Source organism: Vulpes lagopus, chromosome 2, assembly GCF_018345385.1.
Source record: "Vulpes lagopus strain Blue_001 chromosome 2, ASM1834538v1, whole genome shotgun sequence".
Classification (NCBI taxonomy): Eukaryota; Metazoa; Chordata; class Mammalia; order Carnivora; family Canidae; genus Vulpes; species Vulpes lagopus.
Window position 1 is genome coordinate 164,954,709 of NC_054825.1, and position 12,621 is coordinate 164,967,329.

General features: G+C 56.8%; 1 protein-coding gene across 3 annotated transcripts in view; it reads right to left on the reverse strand.

Moving 5' to 3' along the window:
- Window positions 1–7,475, reverse strand: part of BICRA (BRD4 interacting chromatin remodeling complex associated protein) — an 82,911-nt gene extending 75,436 nt beyond the window's left edge. For 2 of the 3 annotated variants that reach the window (XM_041742325.1, XM_041742306.1), the window contains exon 1: window positions 6,512–6,731. The gene's annotated coding sequence lies outside the window, so the exon portion shown is untranslated. Of the gene's footprint in view, window positions 1–6,511; window positions 6,732–7,386 lie in introns of those variants that run through there. The other variant, XM_041742320.1, reaches the window with a different exon arrangement.
- Between the last annotated feature and the right edge of the window lie 5,146 nt (window positions 7,476–12,621).

Below are 12,621 nucleotides of genomic sequence, written 5' to 3' on the forward strand. Positions count from 1 at the left end.
AGTGAAACAGATTCTGGACCCCAGTAATAACAACACCGGTAATAACATAATTGAAATGATATAATGTCTGGAATTTGCTTAAAAGTCTCTAGCAGACCAAAAAAAAAGTGCAGAGCAGGGGACGGGGTAAAGACAAAAAAGGATCAGCAGAAATCTGCTGAAGCTGGTGATGGGCACGCTGGGGTTGACTATGCTATTCTCTCAACTCTTGATGGGTGCTTTAAAATCTCCATCATAGGGGCGCTTGGGTGGCTCAGTCAGTGGGGCGTCCGACTCTATTTTCAGCTCGGGTCATGATCTCAGAGTCATAGGATTGAGCCTGCACCAGGGTCTGCAGTTAGTGAGGAGTCTGCTTGAGAATTTTTTTGAGATTTTTTTTTTTCAAGATTTTATTTATTTATTCAAGAGAGACACAGAAAGAGAAAGGCAGAGACACAAGCAGAGGGAGAAGCAGGCTCCATGCAGGGAGCCCAACATGGGACTTGATCCCGGGTCTCCAGGATCAGGCCCTCGGCCAAAGGCGGTGCTAAACCGCTGAGCCACCCAGGCTGCCCTTTTTTAAAGATTTTATTTCCTTATTTCAGAGAGAGAGAGAGAGTGTGAGCACAAGTAAGGGGAGCGGCAGAGGGAGAGGGAGAAGCAGGCTCCCCACTGAGCAGGGAGCCCAATGCAGGGCTCTCAATCCCAGGACCCTAAGATCAGGACCTGAGCCAAAGGTAGGCGCTTGACCAACAGGGTCACCCAGGCGCCCCCTTCTCCTTGAGATTCTCTCTCCCCTCTGCCCCTTCCTCCTTGCCTCATGCTCGCTCCCACACACTTGCTCTCAAATAAATAAATAAATAAATAAACAAATAAACAAACAAACCTTTAAAATGCCAGTATTGACTGCCCACGGTTTTAGCGCACGGCAGTACAGACAGACTTGGGTTATCTGATCCCAGGGAGGCTTTGCTACTTCCCTTAATCACCATCACCATCACATTTTTTTAACATAGGCTCCATGCCCAGTGTGGAACTCGAACTCACGACCCAGAGATCCAGAGTCACACACGGACCAGCTGAGCCAGCCAGGCGCCCCACTGCTAACATTTCTGGAGCACTTGCCATGTGCCTGCCAGGCATCGTGTTCAGCACTGAACATCTGTGAGATGCCGGAGGTGGGTCTCCACCAGAACACATTCATGTTCTGTCAGTTGGGGAAACTGAGGAACAGAGCAGGGAAGCCCTGTCGGTTCCCAGGGTCACACCACCACGCCTCACGCCACAGCAGCCTGCTATGTGCCCTCTGTTGCCTTGCAGCTTCCTATGCCAACTGCTTCCCATGTGCCTTTGGAGAAGACAAGGAAGACCTTTCAGAGTGCAGAAGTCAGCATGGGTCTCATGGCAGGACAGTGATCACAGTGAATATGACGACATCAGTTACTAGTTCCCAAGAGCCTTCTGGATGCCCAGCAAGGGAGAGCACTGCCCCATTCATCCTCACAGCCGACCCTACGAGCAAGGCACTGTAGGCCCATTTCCCAGATAAGAAAACTGAGCCCTGGAAGCAGGATCATTTGGCCTGGCTCATGCTATAATGAAGCGGAAAAGCAAGCAATCCCTCCCACCCTTGCCAATTAGGGTTCACAGCCAAGAATCTGGCGGGTCCTGGCCCCAGGAGAAAGAACCAGGCCAAAGAAGGACTGCTAACAGCGCCAATGACTGACAGGGCTACCCACGCACTTTATGGGCGTTATGTGATCCTCACGACCTTCCAAAAGTTGGTACTGGGATGAACCCATTTAGGAGAGGGGAAAACGGAGGCCCAGAACCAGCAAGCCCTTTGCCTGCAGCTGTCTGACCAGCAAGAGGTGGAGCCAGGATTCCAACCCACAGACAGATGGCTTCCAGAGCTCGTGCCCTTGACCTCTGTACCAAGTGGCAAGCACGCAATGCCAGCCACAGGCAGAAAGGGAGACGCCAGGAGGTCACAAGAGGCCAAGACACCAGAGCAGGAGAGGAATGACTTTTTACAAGTGCAGCTGCAAAGGTACCTCGGAAGAGCAATTACACGACAAATCGCAGACTCTGCATCCAGGGATCCCAAGTCCAGGAGCATATCCCGCAGGCACACCCAATTCCCCATAAGACACGAGGGCTCTGAATCTGTCACATGTGCCTGTACCACTTAGGAGGAAAAAAAAAAAAAGACAGGAAGAAGTTGCTTCCTCCTTGGAGCCTTCACAGACCACCCAGACAGAACCTCTCAAATCCCACAGCAGCTAGCCCAGCCCCGGAGCCAACACTCGCCTCCAGCCTCCTCCTGGACCGGGTCCCGGGCACACAGTAGGCCCTCAGGAAGTTTCACTGGCAACAAGGGAACAAAAGCGCTCTCTCCCGCCTCTCCTGCCAACAGATCCCACACCACCACGAATACACAAACTCTTAACACAAAACTCATTGTCACCAAACTCGAAATGTCTTAGAAAACTCTCTCCCCGTTGAGGGATCTTGCACGTCAACCGAGACACAAAGGCTTCAGTCGATGGGGACAAGACTCAATGGTGGGACTCCAGGCAGGGGAGGACTGGAAGGAATGAGGAGGGAATCCTTGGGGACCATGCAACCGAACATTTCCCATGTGTCTCTCTGGTGTGAAGTGTTCCTACTCCGGGGAGCCAAGTTCACATTCAAAGCAGGAGGGGGTCAAAACTCAGATACCATGGGGGGGGTGGGGATCAGTAGAGAGCAACTCATTCTGATGGGGGCAGGGGGGATGGGGGAGCAGTTTACATACATCACTGCTGTAGTTCAGGGAACTTGTTTCCATCCAGAGGGTGCCTGGCAGGGGGAAGACCCAAAAGAGACCAGAGCAAGATAACGATGCCCCCCGATGCCCCGCGACGCTTCTCCCCAGCTGGGCAGGCCAGGGCAAAAGGCAGCCCCTCGCTGCTTTCCAAGCCCAGGCCCGCTGGAAAGGAATGCCATGTTTTCCTGTTTCCAATTAACTCCCCCCCCCAACCCCCACCCCCAGCAGCCCTCTGCATTCTTGAGACCAGGAGTCAAGACAGCCACAGGGGAGAGCTGGGAGTGCGGGCGCGGGAACTCCACTGGCGGTGGCCAGGCCTGGGGCACCACCCCCGCAGGCCCCCACACCAGGATCCTCCTACCAGGCCTCTGCTTGGCGCCCACCCCTTCTATAGCTCATAGGGGGTGGGAGGGGAAGACCCCACGATCCCCAGGGCAGGCTAGGGAAGGCCCCAGAGGCCTCTGGGAAGGAAGTCAGCAGGGACGGGGGTGGGGCACAGGCCTGGCCCTCTTGGGCCTTACTCATGCTTCTCCACTCAAAAAAAAAAAAAAAAAAAAAAAAAAAATCAGTTCCTATTTTCAGGAAACACTCAGGCTTGAGAGACCTGTTATGCTCTCCACAGCCCCTCTCCCATCCTGGCCCGAAGGAATTATTATGACTTATGCCTCTATCATCTCAGGAAGGAAGATATTTGCACCTCGAGGACAGGACAGTAGATAAGGGACACAGGCTCACTCAAAACGTCATCCTCCGAGCCCTGCTTGCCAAGAAGGGAAGCCCTCTCCCACTCTCTCGCACCCTCTGCAGTCTGGGTTGGAATCCCCTCCCAGCCGTGGAATAGGCTTTCCCCAGGCTCAGTTTTCTCATCTGTAAAATGGCAAGATCACCCAAGTGACCCTGCGCTGCACCCCCCCCACCCCTCCCTCATGTTTATTCAACACCAATCTGTGCTGAAGGGGAAGGGGCCAAGTTCAGAGGGCTGGCAGGGTCAGGGGAGCCTCAATGATCTTCCACTAATTGATAGTTGGCCCTCACCCACCTGCCCCAGGGACTGCCTCCAAGCCTTTTGCTGCTCGCCCTTAAATGCCCAGCACCCAACATTCCTCCCCACCCCCTACAGGCATGCCATAGCCCGGCTGCTGCCGAATGACAAAAATAACACGTTTGGATAATACTTTCACCCATCTCAAGGTCAGTTAAGGGAACTATAATTATCGCCACCTGCAGATGAAGAAACTGAGGACTTAGGGACTTAAGTGACCTGCCTCAGGCTACGGAGTGGAGTAGGGAGTCTGACGCCAGCCAAGGGGAGAATGGACAAGAAGGTTCTATGCCAGCCGCATCGGGGTGCCTGGGAGGGTGGCAGGGTGGAGTGACCACGAAGGTCCCCAACAGCCCGGCTTCCCTCCGGGCAGGGCTAAGTAGCCAAAAGTCGGGCCAAGTCCCAGCTCAGATGGAGGGGGAGAAGGAGGATGGTGGGGCCAGCTCCCTGGGGGCCCCCAGGCCCCAGCCGGCCAGGCCTGCAGCACCCCTTCCCAACCCACACACCTCCAAGTCACAGTTCTTCCTGGCAAATGCTCTTCACGCCAGCCATGGGTGAAATGATTCTGCTCTCAGCTGTTTCCAGGTGTCTACCTCTTCCCAAAACCAGCAAGGGGGGGTGGGGTGGGGGACGACGACGGCCGACAATGGACAATGGGGGACACAACAATAGCTCCTTCCGGGTACTATTATATTTGAGACCCAAGTCAACTGAAATTAACAGGCCAAAGTGTCAAAGAAGGGTGCAGAAGAACTTTTAACAGCTTTGAGCTGAGTTGGAGAAACCGGAAATGGCTGCAAGTAGGCGCTGTGTGACCCTGGGCAAGTGGCTTAACCTCTCTGAGCCTCCATGAGCCTGTCTGCAAAATGGGATTACGAAGGGTCCCTACTCCCTCCTGGGGTGGTGACCAGTGTGTAGCAGAAGCCAATCCATAATGCTCCCGGGGCAGAGAGATGTTATTCCTGGCTGCTAGGAGTGGGGGAGCCCTGAGGGAGGGTGGGGTAGGTAAACAGGCCCCAGAAGTCCCACCAGGCATCAGCACAAGGGAAGAGGATGCTTCCTGAACCGTCCAACTCCCTTGCCATCCCGCCACCGCACAGGTCAGAGCCCACTGGGCCCCGGGCCCCTGACCCCTGCACGGGAGGCAAAAGCACAGAGAGCGCGCCAGGCAGAAAGGAGGTGTCGCTGGGTACATCCCCAGATGGTTATTATTCCACTGGAGGGCCGTGTGACAAAAGGGGCTGATTGTCCGGACACGAGGCTGGCCACGGACTGCAGCCCACAGCCAGGGAACACCAGAGGGCTGGGACCTGTCACCCCGGCCTCCCGGGGAGAGCTGACACAGCGGCCTCTGACCCCACCTCCCAGGAAGTTCAGCTGCTCAGAACCACAAAGCAAAACAAAGGGGCGCGGAGAGGAAGGAGCCTCGGGCACCCTCCAATCACCGCGGCCCCCGAGCCCCGAGCCCCGAGCCCCGAGCCCGGAGCCGCCCGAGCAGGAGCCCTGGCGCGGCTTCCCCGCCCGGTTCTCCGCCCGCCGCGCACCCAGGCCTGGGCAGCCCCGGGTCCCTTGTCTCCCGGCGGCCGCCCGTGACAGGAGCCGGGGAAGCAGCCGAGGGGCAGCCAGGGATGGGAAAACCAGATGGCTGCATCCCTCCTCCCTCCTCCTCCATCCCTCCCTCCGGGTGCCCGCGGGCCAGGCCGCCCTCCGCGGGGGCCCGGGGAGGCCGCGGGGCCCGGCTGGGCCGGGCTCACCCCGGGGAAGGGTTGCCTTTGTCTAAAGGTCACCACCCGAGCGCGGTGCCCGGGCTGGGCCTGGTGCCTCCCGTCCCCAGGCCGAGGGGGTGGAGATGGGGGGCCGCCCCAAATCTCGGGAGGTGACAGGGGTAAGGCTCCCCTCCCACCCCTCCCCCTCCCCGCAACGGCCCCCTCCGGGGCCAGCCAGCCCGCGGGGGAGGGGGGTCCACTCCCTTCGTCGCTGGGGGTGGGGGACCAAGTCAACTCCTTTCATTGTTTAGGGGAGGTGGGGAGGGGGAGACCCAGTGGCCTCCTTCCGCATCCATCCCTCCCCAGCCTGCCGGAGGCCCCGTTTCTCCCCGGCACCCCCGGCAGGGGTTTGGGGAGGGGGCGCTGGGGAGATGAAGGCTCGCCACCTCCGGCCGGGAGAGTACCATCCGCTGCCCCGTTGCCCTCTCGTTCTCCGAAAGGCGGGGAGCAGGGGGAGGGGAGGGGGGCCCCCGGGCCGGGGGAGGGGGTCTCCCCGCCCCTCCCCCCGTGGAACGTTAGGTCTCGTTTTTCCGCCGCTCCATTGTATCCCCGGCAGCCGGCGGGAGGGCCGAGGAGGCACCGGGCGCCGGGTTTGGGCAGGGGAGCCGGAGGGGGGGGGGTCCCCGCAGGATCGGGGCGGCGGTGATGGTGGGAGAGACGCGGGGGGTTGGGGGGGGCTGCCGGGGGTGGTGGGCGCCGAGCAAAAAAGAGGCAGCGGGCGCTGCGCCCCGGTTGGGGGGCTGAGTGTGTGAGTGTCGGGGGGGTGGGTTCGGCCCCGGCTCCGGCTCCCCCCACACACACCCTCGCCGCCAACCCCCACTCCCCCCTCGCTTTTGCGCCCTGTCACAGCCCCGACTCGCAGGTAGAGAGAGTTAAGAGATTTAAAGAGAAATTGCTACATTGTGAGAAACTCACCCTGATGTTTGAGCAGCCGTCGGCGCGGGGTCTCCGAGACGGCCCCGCACGGGCTGCAAAGGGAGGACCCAGAAGGGGCCGACCGGCCGGGCCGGTCAGCGCACTGCCTGATCGCATGGCGGCCGCCCGGCAGCCTCCGCCAGGCCCCTGCCGCCGCCCCGCGCCGCGGCCCGGGCGCCCGGACCCGCGCGCGCTCCGGGGAGGACCCCTCGGGTTTGGGGAAAAAAAAAATTAATTAAATGCGAAAGGAAAAAAAAAAAAAAAAAAAAAACCCTTGCAGGTTTTGTGTCCGCCCCCCCTTCCTCCTCCTCCTCCTCCTCCTCCTCTTCCCTCCGCCCTCGCCGGGGGACGGGCTAGGGGGAGGCCCCGCCCCGCGCTCCGCGCACCAGCCCCGGCTCGGGACGCCGAGCGGCGGGCCCGCGAGCGAATGGGAGGCCGCGGACGCCCCGGGAGGGTGCCTTCCGCGCCAGCGCCGCCCCCTCCCCAGCCCCAGTCCCGGGGGTTCGGGGTCGCGCCTTCCTGGGCTCCGGTGGAGTCGGCCGTCTGCCTCGGACGGGGCTCCGGGTTCGGGGGGGGCGGGAGGCGAAAGGGATCCGCGCTCCCAGACCCCGGACGCCCTGGCCGCGGGGGAAGGGGCGTCGTGCGCCCTGGACGCGCGCGCCCGACGCGGGGGACCAGTCGCCGGGCGGGAGGAAGCGCCCAGGGCGGGCGCCGAAGGTTCGAAAAGGTAGCGGGAGGAGAGGATAAGGAAGGGGGCGCCTCGCAGGTGGAACCCCGAAGGAGCCCGAGAGTGGGAGCGAAAAGGGTGGAAGGCGGCGGGGAGGGGGGGTTTGGGGGTGACCGGCCGGGACCCCGGGCGTGGCTTGATCACTCACCCCCAGGCGGTCCTTGCCGACCTGCAACGGCCCCGGGAAGGGCGCCGGGAACGCGGGCTCCGACCTGAGAGCCTCCTCGAAGCCTCAAGGCCCGCGCTGATGGGATTCCCAGAAGCCCCAGGACGTCTCGGTGGTGCCGGGTCCGTTTCCGCCCCCACCAGCCCGTGAACGCCTTGCGGGCGGGACACTTGGATTCCCGCGTTCCTTCAGGGAAGGCATGGTGGGCGCCTGCGGCGTGCCCTGTGCGGCGCTGGGGACCCCGATGGCCCGGACCGGCCTGCCCTTACAGGGTGCACGGGCCAGGGGGACCTCCATTCTGGTCTTTCATTACCTTCTGGCTGCCCAGTGCCCTATAAAGGCTCCACGCATAAGAAGCTCCTTAATAAATGTGTGTTGAATGAATTAGTGATTCAGACGTGTGTTTTAAGCCTTAGTACTTATCCTAGTAGCTTGGCGGTACTGGTCGTGTTGTTTAAGAGATCAGCGAGGTTAAGGGCCCTCACTCAAACCGGTGAGCCCTGGTGCACATCCTGCCTTTGCTGCGTCCTTGCCGTGTGACCTTGAGCAAATCTCTTCACCTGTCTGTGCCTCCATTTCCTCATCTCTATAATAGATCTCACTTCATAAGGTCATTGGGACCAAAGAAGCTCTCCTGGAGAACTGCACCTGATGGGAAGTGCCACATCAGTGCTGACCGTCATCGATTATTATATAAAAAGTAAACTTTTATCAATTTCAGAAGTGAACACACGGGTTGCCCCAGACAAGACAGTGGCGGTCATCCACAGCTCCCTGGAGGTATGGGACCCTTCCAAGAACGGCAATATACAGCTTTAGATTTTTTTTTTTAATATTTATTTATTCATGACAGACACATACAAAGAGAGAGGCAGAGACATAGGCAGAGGGAGAAGCAGGCTCCCTGCAGGGAGCCGGATGCGGGACTCGATCTCAGGACCCCAGGGTCACCACCTGAGCCAAAGGTAGACGCTCAACCACTGGGCTACCCAGGCGTCCCCACCTTTAGATTTTATTTTCATGTAGTTTGCCCTTGTCTTTGCTGTGATTGAGTTGATTAAACTATGCCTTGTGTATTCATTAACTACTGCCAAGCACAATATTTTTGAGACCTCAGTACTGCCCACCAGGAAGAGACCTCTAGCAACCCCTATCTAGAAACCTTTAATCCCATTTTACAGCGTAGAAAAGTAAATTGGCTTTGAGAGGGTAAGCATTTGGCCAAAGTCACACAACCAGGAAGCAGGACCTGATTTGAGCTGTGTGGCGTTTGTCTGTCAAAGCTGCCAGCCCCCAGAGAGTGGGGGGTGCTCAGCACTTAAAGACTAGTTAAAAGTAGATTTGAGGCATTAGGAGAGGTAACTCCAGAAAGGTCATTTGGACAAAAAGATAATACCCACCCTCCCACGGACACACCTGACCCTCAAGAAGAGGGTCTTGAGGCCATGCCACTTGGAATGGGGCTGGCTGGGTATGAAGGAAGTCAAGAAAAGGTCAACCCCAAACCTAGCCATGGCTGGCAAAGCCCTCAAAGATCAAGTATCCAAGGCCAACGTAGAGGTCATGAGCCCAAATGAAAAGAGACCTGCTATCTCTTGGGGATGGCACACATTTCTTCCCTTAGAAAATCCCATACAACCCATGAGTTCTAGGTTAAGAGTTGAATTGGTGGCAAGACCCAGGTAGGTTCAGCTACTTGTCCCAGGGCTACTGAGTCAGGATGGGGGCCAGCCCAGTATACCAGGTGTTCCATCACCAACTGGCTCTGAGTCATCAGATGACCTTGGGGTGAGTCACTTCTCTTCTAGCTCCTCCACCTTTTCATCAATCCAATGGGAGTGTACAGTCAGACACCAAAATCTACCCCCACACCCACCCCAGACATTTTATTAGGAAAATTTTCAAATGTGGAAAAGTGGTAGAAATAGAGTGAACCTGCCGCTTAAATTGGACCATCAGCATGTTACTCTACTGGCTTTATCATACATCCGTGCAACTGTCTATCCATCCATCAAATCCATCTTGTCTGTCCGTGTGTTACAGGCATCTGTTTACCCCCCACTTCCATCATTAACCAGGTAATGGAGCCTGCTTCTCTCTCTGCCTGTGTCTCTGTCTCTGTCTCTCTCTCTCTCTGTATGACTATCATAAATAAATAAAAATTTAAAAAAAAATAAAAATAAAGATTTTATTTATTTATTCATGAGACAGAGAGAGAGAAGGCACAGACACAGGCAGAGAGAGAAGCAGGCTCCGTGCAGGGAGCCCGACGTGGGACTCCATCCCGGGTCTCCAGGATCAGGCCCTGGATCCAAGGCGGCGCTAAACCACTGAGCCACCCGGGCTGCCCTATCCTCTTTTTTGTGAAGGAGAAACATTCAGAGAGGATAAGAAAGCAGATCCAAGGTCACACAGCCTGGGATTCAAACCCGCTGTGTCCCCTGGGTCTGAACTTTATATGAGGACCATGATGAGGATGAAACAAGACAAGGATCCAGAACAGTATTTGGGAGCAGCGACAAAGCCATGTGGGGATGTGAAAAATTAAGACCAGACAAGATGCACCTGCATATCCTCAACCAGCAAACAGGCTGCATCTCTGTGTTCTGCTGGGCTCCTGGCACATGGTCCTTGCCTGCCAAGCTGGGACTTAATCCCAAAAGGGTGACAGTATTTCCTCTTTCCTATCATAAGGCTGAGCAGGTCACAGATTACTCATAAATGTTTGCTGAATGAATAAAGGGGGGGGGGGTGTCCCAAAAAAAGTTTGCTGTAAGGGAAATGGTTTCTGTAGGCCCTTGCAGCCTCTCAATACTAAGCAAAGCCCTAGACATTGGACCTGGGGTTATTAAAACCCCACAGCCTAGGGATCCCTGGGTGGCGCAGCGGTTTGGTGCCTGCCTTTGGCCCAGGGCGCGATCCTGGAGACCCGGAATCGAGTCCCACGTCGGGCTCCCGGTGCATGGAGCCTGCTTCTCCCTCTGCCTGTGTTTCTGCCTCTCTATCTCTCTGTGACTATCATAAATAAATAAAAATTAAAAAAAAAAAAAACCCACAGCCTCAACATGAACTTGGATTTCTGCCCTTTACCTCAACGCTTAATGGGACTGTTTTAATTATAACCGAGCAGCTGATAAAGGAACAACAGGAAACCCACTACTGGCTATTGAAGGGTCCAACATACTGCAAGACCAACCTGCCCTGTCCCAGGGCGCTGATGCTTTTTTACCACTTTTCAGTCCACTGGCTGCCAAGTCCCCCTTGGCGCTCCCACCCTCCAGCTAGGAGAGCTCCCCGCCCCTCCCCATCCCCAGTACCACAGCATTTTCTGTCTAATCCAGTCCCATTGCAAGTCCCTGCCTCAGCCCTGCCAACCAGATGCTGCTAATCCCTGTTACCTCTGAGACCTGCACCATCCTATCCGGTCTCCAGTCCAGCTCCTACCTTGCGGGACCCTGCCCAACGTCTGGCCTGATCGCCATCTCCCTACAAGGAGGAGTGGTTTTTCTTTGTCTTTTCTTCTTTTTAAATAAGTGTCCCTCTGAGAGTCAAAAACGTGCCCGCCGTGGCCCCTTCCTAGCGCTGGCCGCTGCAAAGTTGAACACTTTGCAGACCCGAGTTCTGGGCTCTTGATCGGGGAGGATGCTGGTGGTGCGGGTGTTTTTGGTGTCCAGGTCTGCAGCACACTTATGATTCATGCACTTTTCTGTATGTGTGCAACACTTCAATCACAAAAGGGAACAACACAAGAAACGGATTTGCACAATCCTAAAAAAACACCCTGTGGTCCCCTTCAGGTTTCGTTCAATGGGGTTTGAGGAGAGCAAGTTTCCATCAAAAGGCCTCTCCAGGACCCAGGTTTGAGCCGCGGGGCGAGGAAAGATGGAGGAACAGAAGGCCCTGACTCTGATCCCACCTCGGCCCTCTGACAGCGTCCTTTAAATATGGCTCGTGCAGCGGGAGTACGCGGCCCCGGCTCCCGGCCAGGGCCGGCAGCGAGCGTAGACGCCGAGAGCCGCGGCGAAATCAGGCAGCAGCGAGCCCAGCCCGGCCTCGGGTCCTCAGCGCGGCAAGTGCGGGGGGCGGGGTCTGGCCGCCCATTGGCCCACGCAGGGGGCGGGGCCACCGCTCCGTCCCGCCCCAGCCCCTGCTGGGTTCATTGGGCCTCGCGCCGGCTCAGGGAATTATTCATCGGGGGGCGGGGCCTGGGTTTGTTTACACGCTGCCATTGGCTGGATTTGAATCGGCCCGACTGCGGGCCGGCCGCGGGGCGGAGCTCCAGAGGGCCCCGGCCCGCGCCTGACAGCTGCGGGAGGAAGGGCCGGGGCTGGAGGCGCAGCGGGAGCAGGGGGTCGGGGCGGCCGGGGTGCCCTCGGCGGAGGCGGGCGGCGGGGGTGGGCAGGTTGGGGCTTCCGCTCTTTTCTCCACAAATGCTAATCGAGGACTGGGTTAGGGAGCATTGTTTTTCTTTTCATAAAAATGCCTTTTCATAAAAAAAAAAAAAAAAAAAACCCACGCGAACCCGGAAACAAGCTAGCTGTCCATGGATGGGGGACTCGTTAAATACACTGTGGCCTGACCCGTAATGGGACACGAAGTAACCGTGAAATGAGGAACCGACACGTAACAAGCTGTCTATTCAATCAAGGAAAAATAACGCAAAGAGGGGAGCAGAGTGTATGATGATTTAAAAGTGGGGGCGTGGGTGAAAAAATGCAAGCTTTTGCTTGTTCAATGCACAGAATATCTTCGAAAGCAGACACAAATTGGTAACAGCAGTTGTCTGTGGAGAGGAAGATGGGGGGGTGGAGGGTAGATCTTTTTGTACTTTTGTAAAGTTCAAACCTTGTATCATTTATTCAAAGAAACACATACAATGTAAAAAAACAACAATTCTGAGAACTCTCATTTTGCACCCTCCCACCTTGCTCCTACTGCCTCTAGGAAAAACTCTTGGCTTGGCTATCAAGGGGCCAGGGGTCCCCCGACCTGTGCCCCGTGTGGCCCCAAAAAGGCCTTGGGGTTGGGGAGGGACTCCCTGGGTAAGAATGTCTTCAACCACTCCAGTACCACCAGATATCCAGACCCAAAGAAGAAAGTGGCTTTGTTGCTTTAAGAGATTTAGTAATCACTGTTGTTTTAATCACCTAAAGGGTGGCCTTAGCCGAGCTTGGAGGAAAAGGAGGAGAAACCAGCCTAACCAAGCCCTTTTAGGAA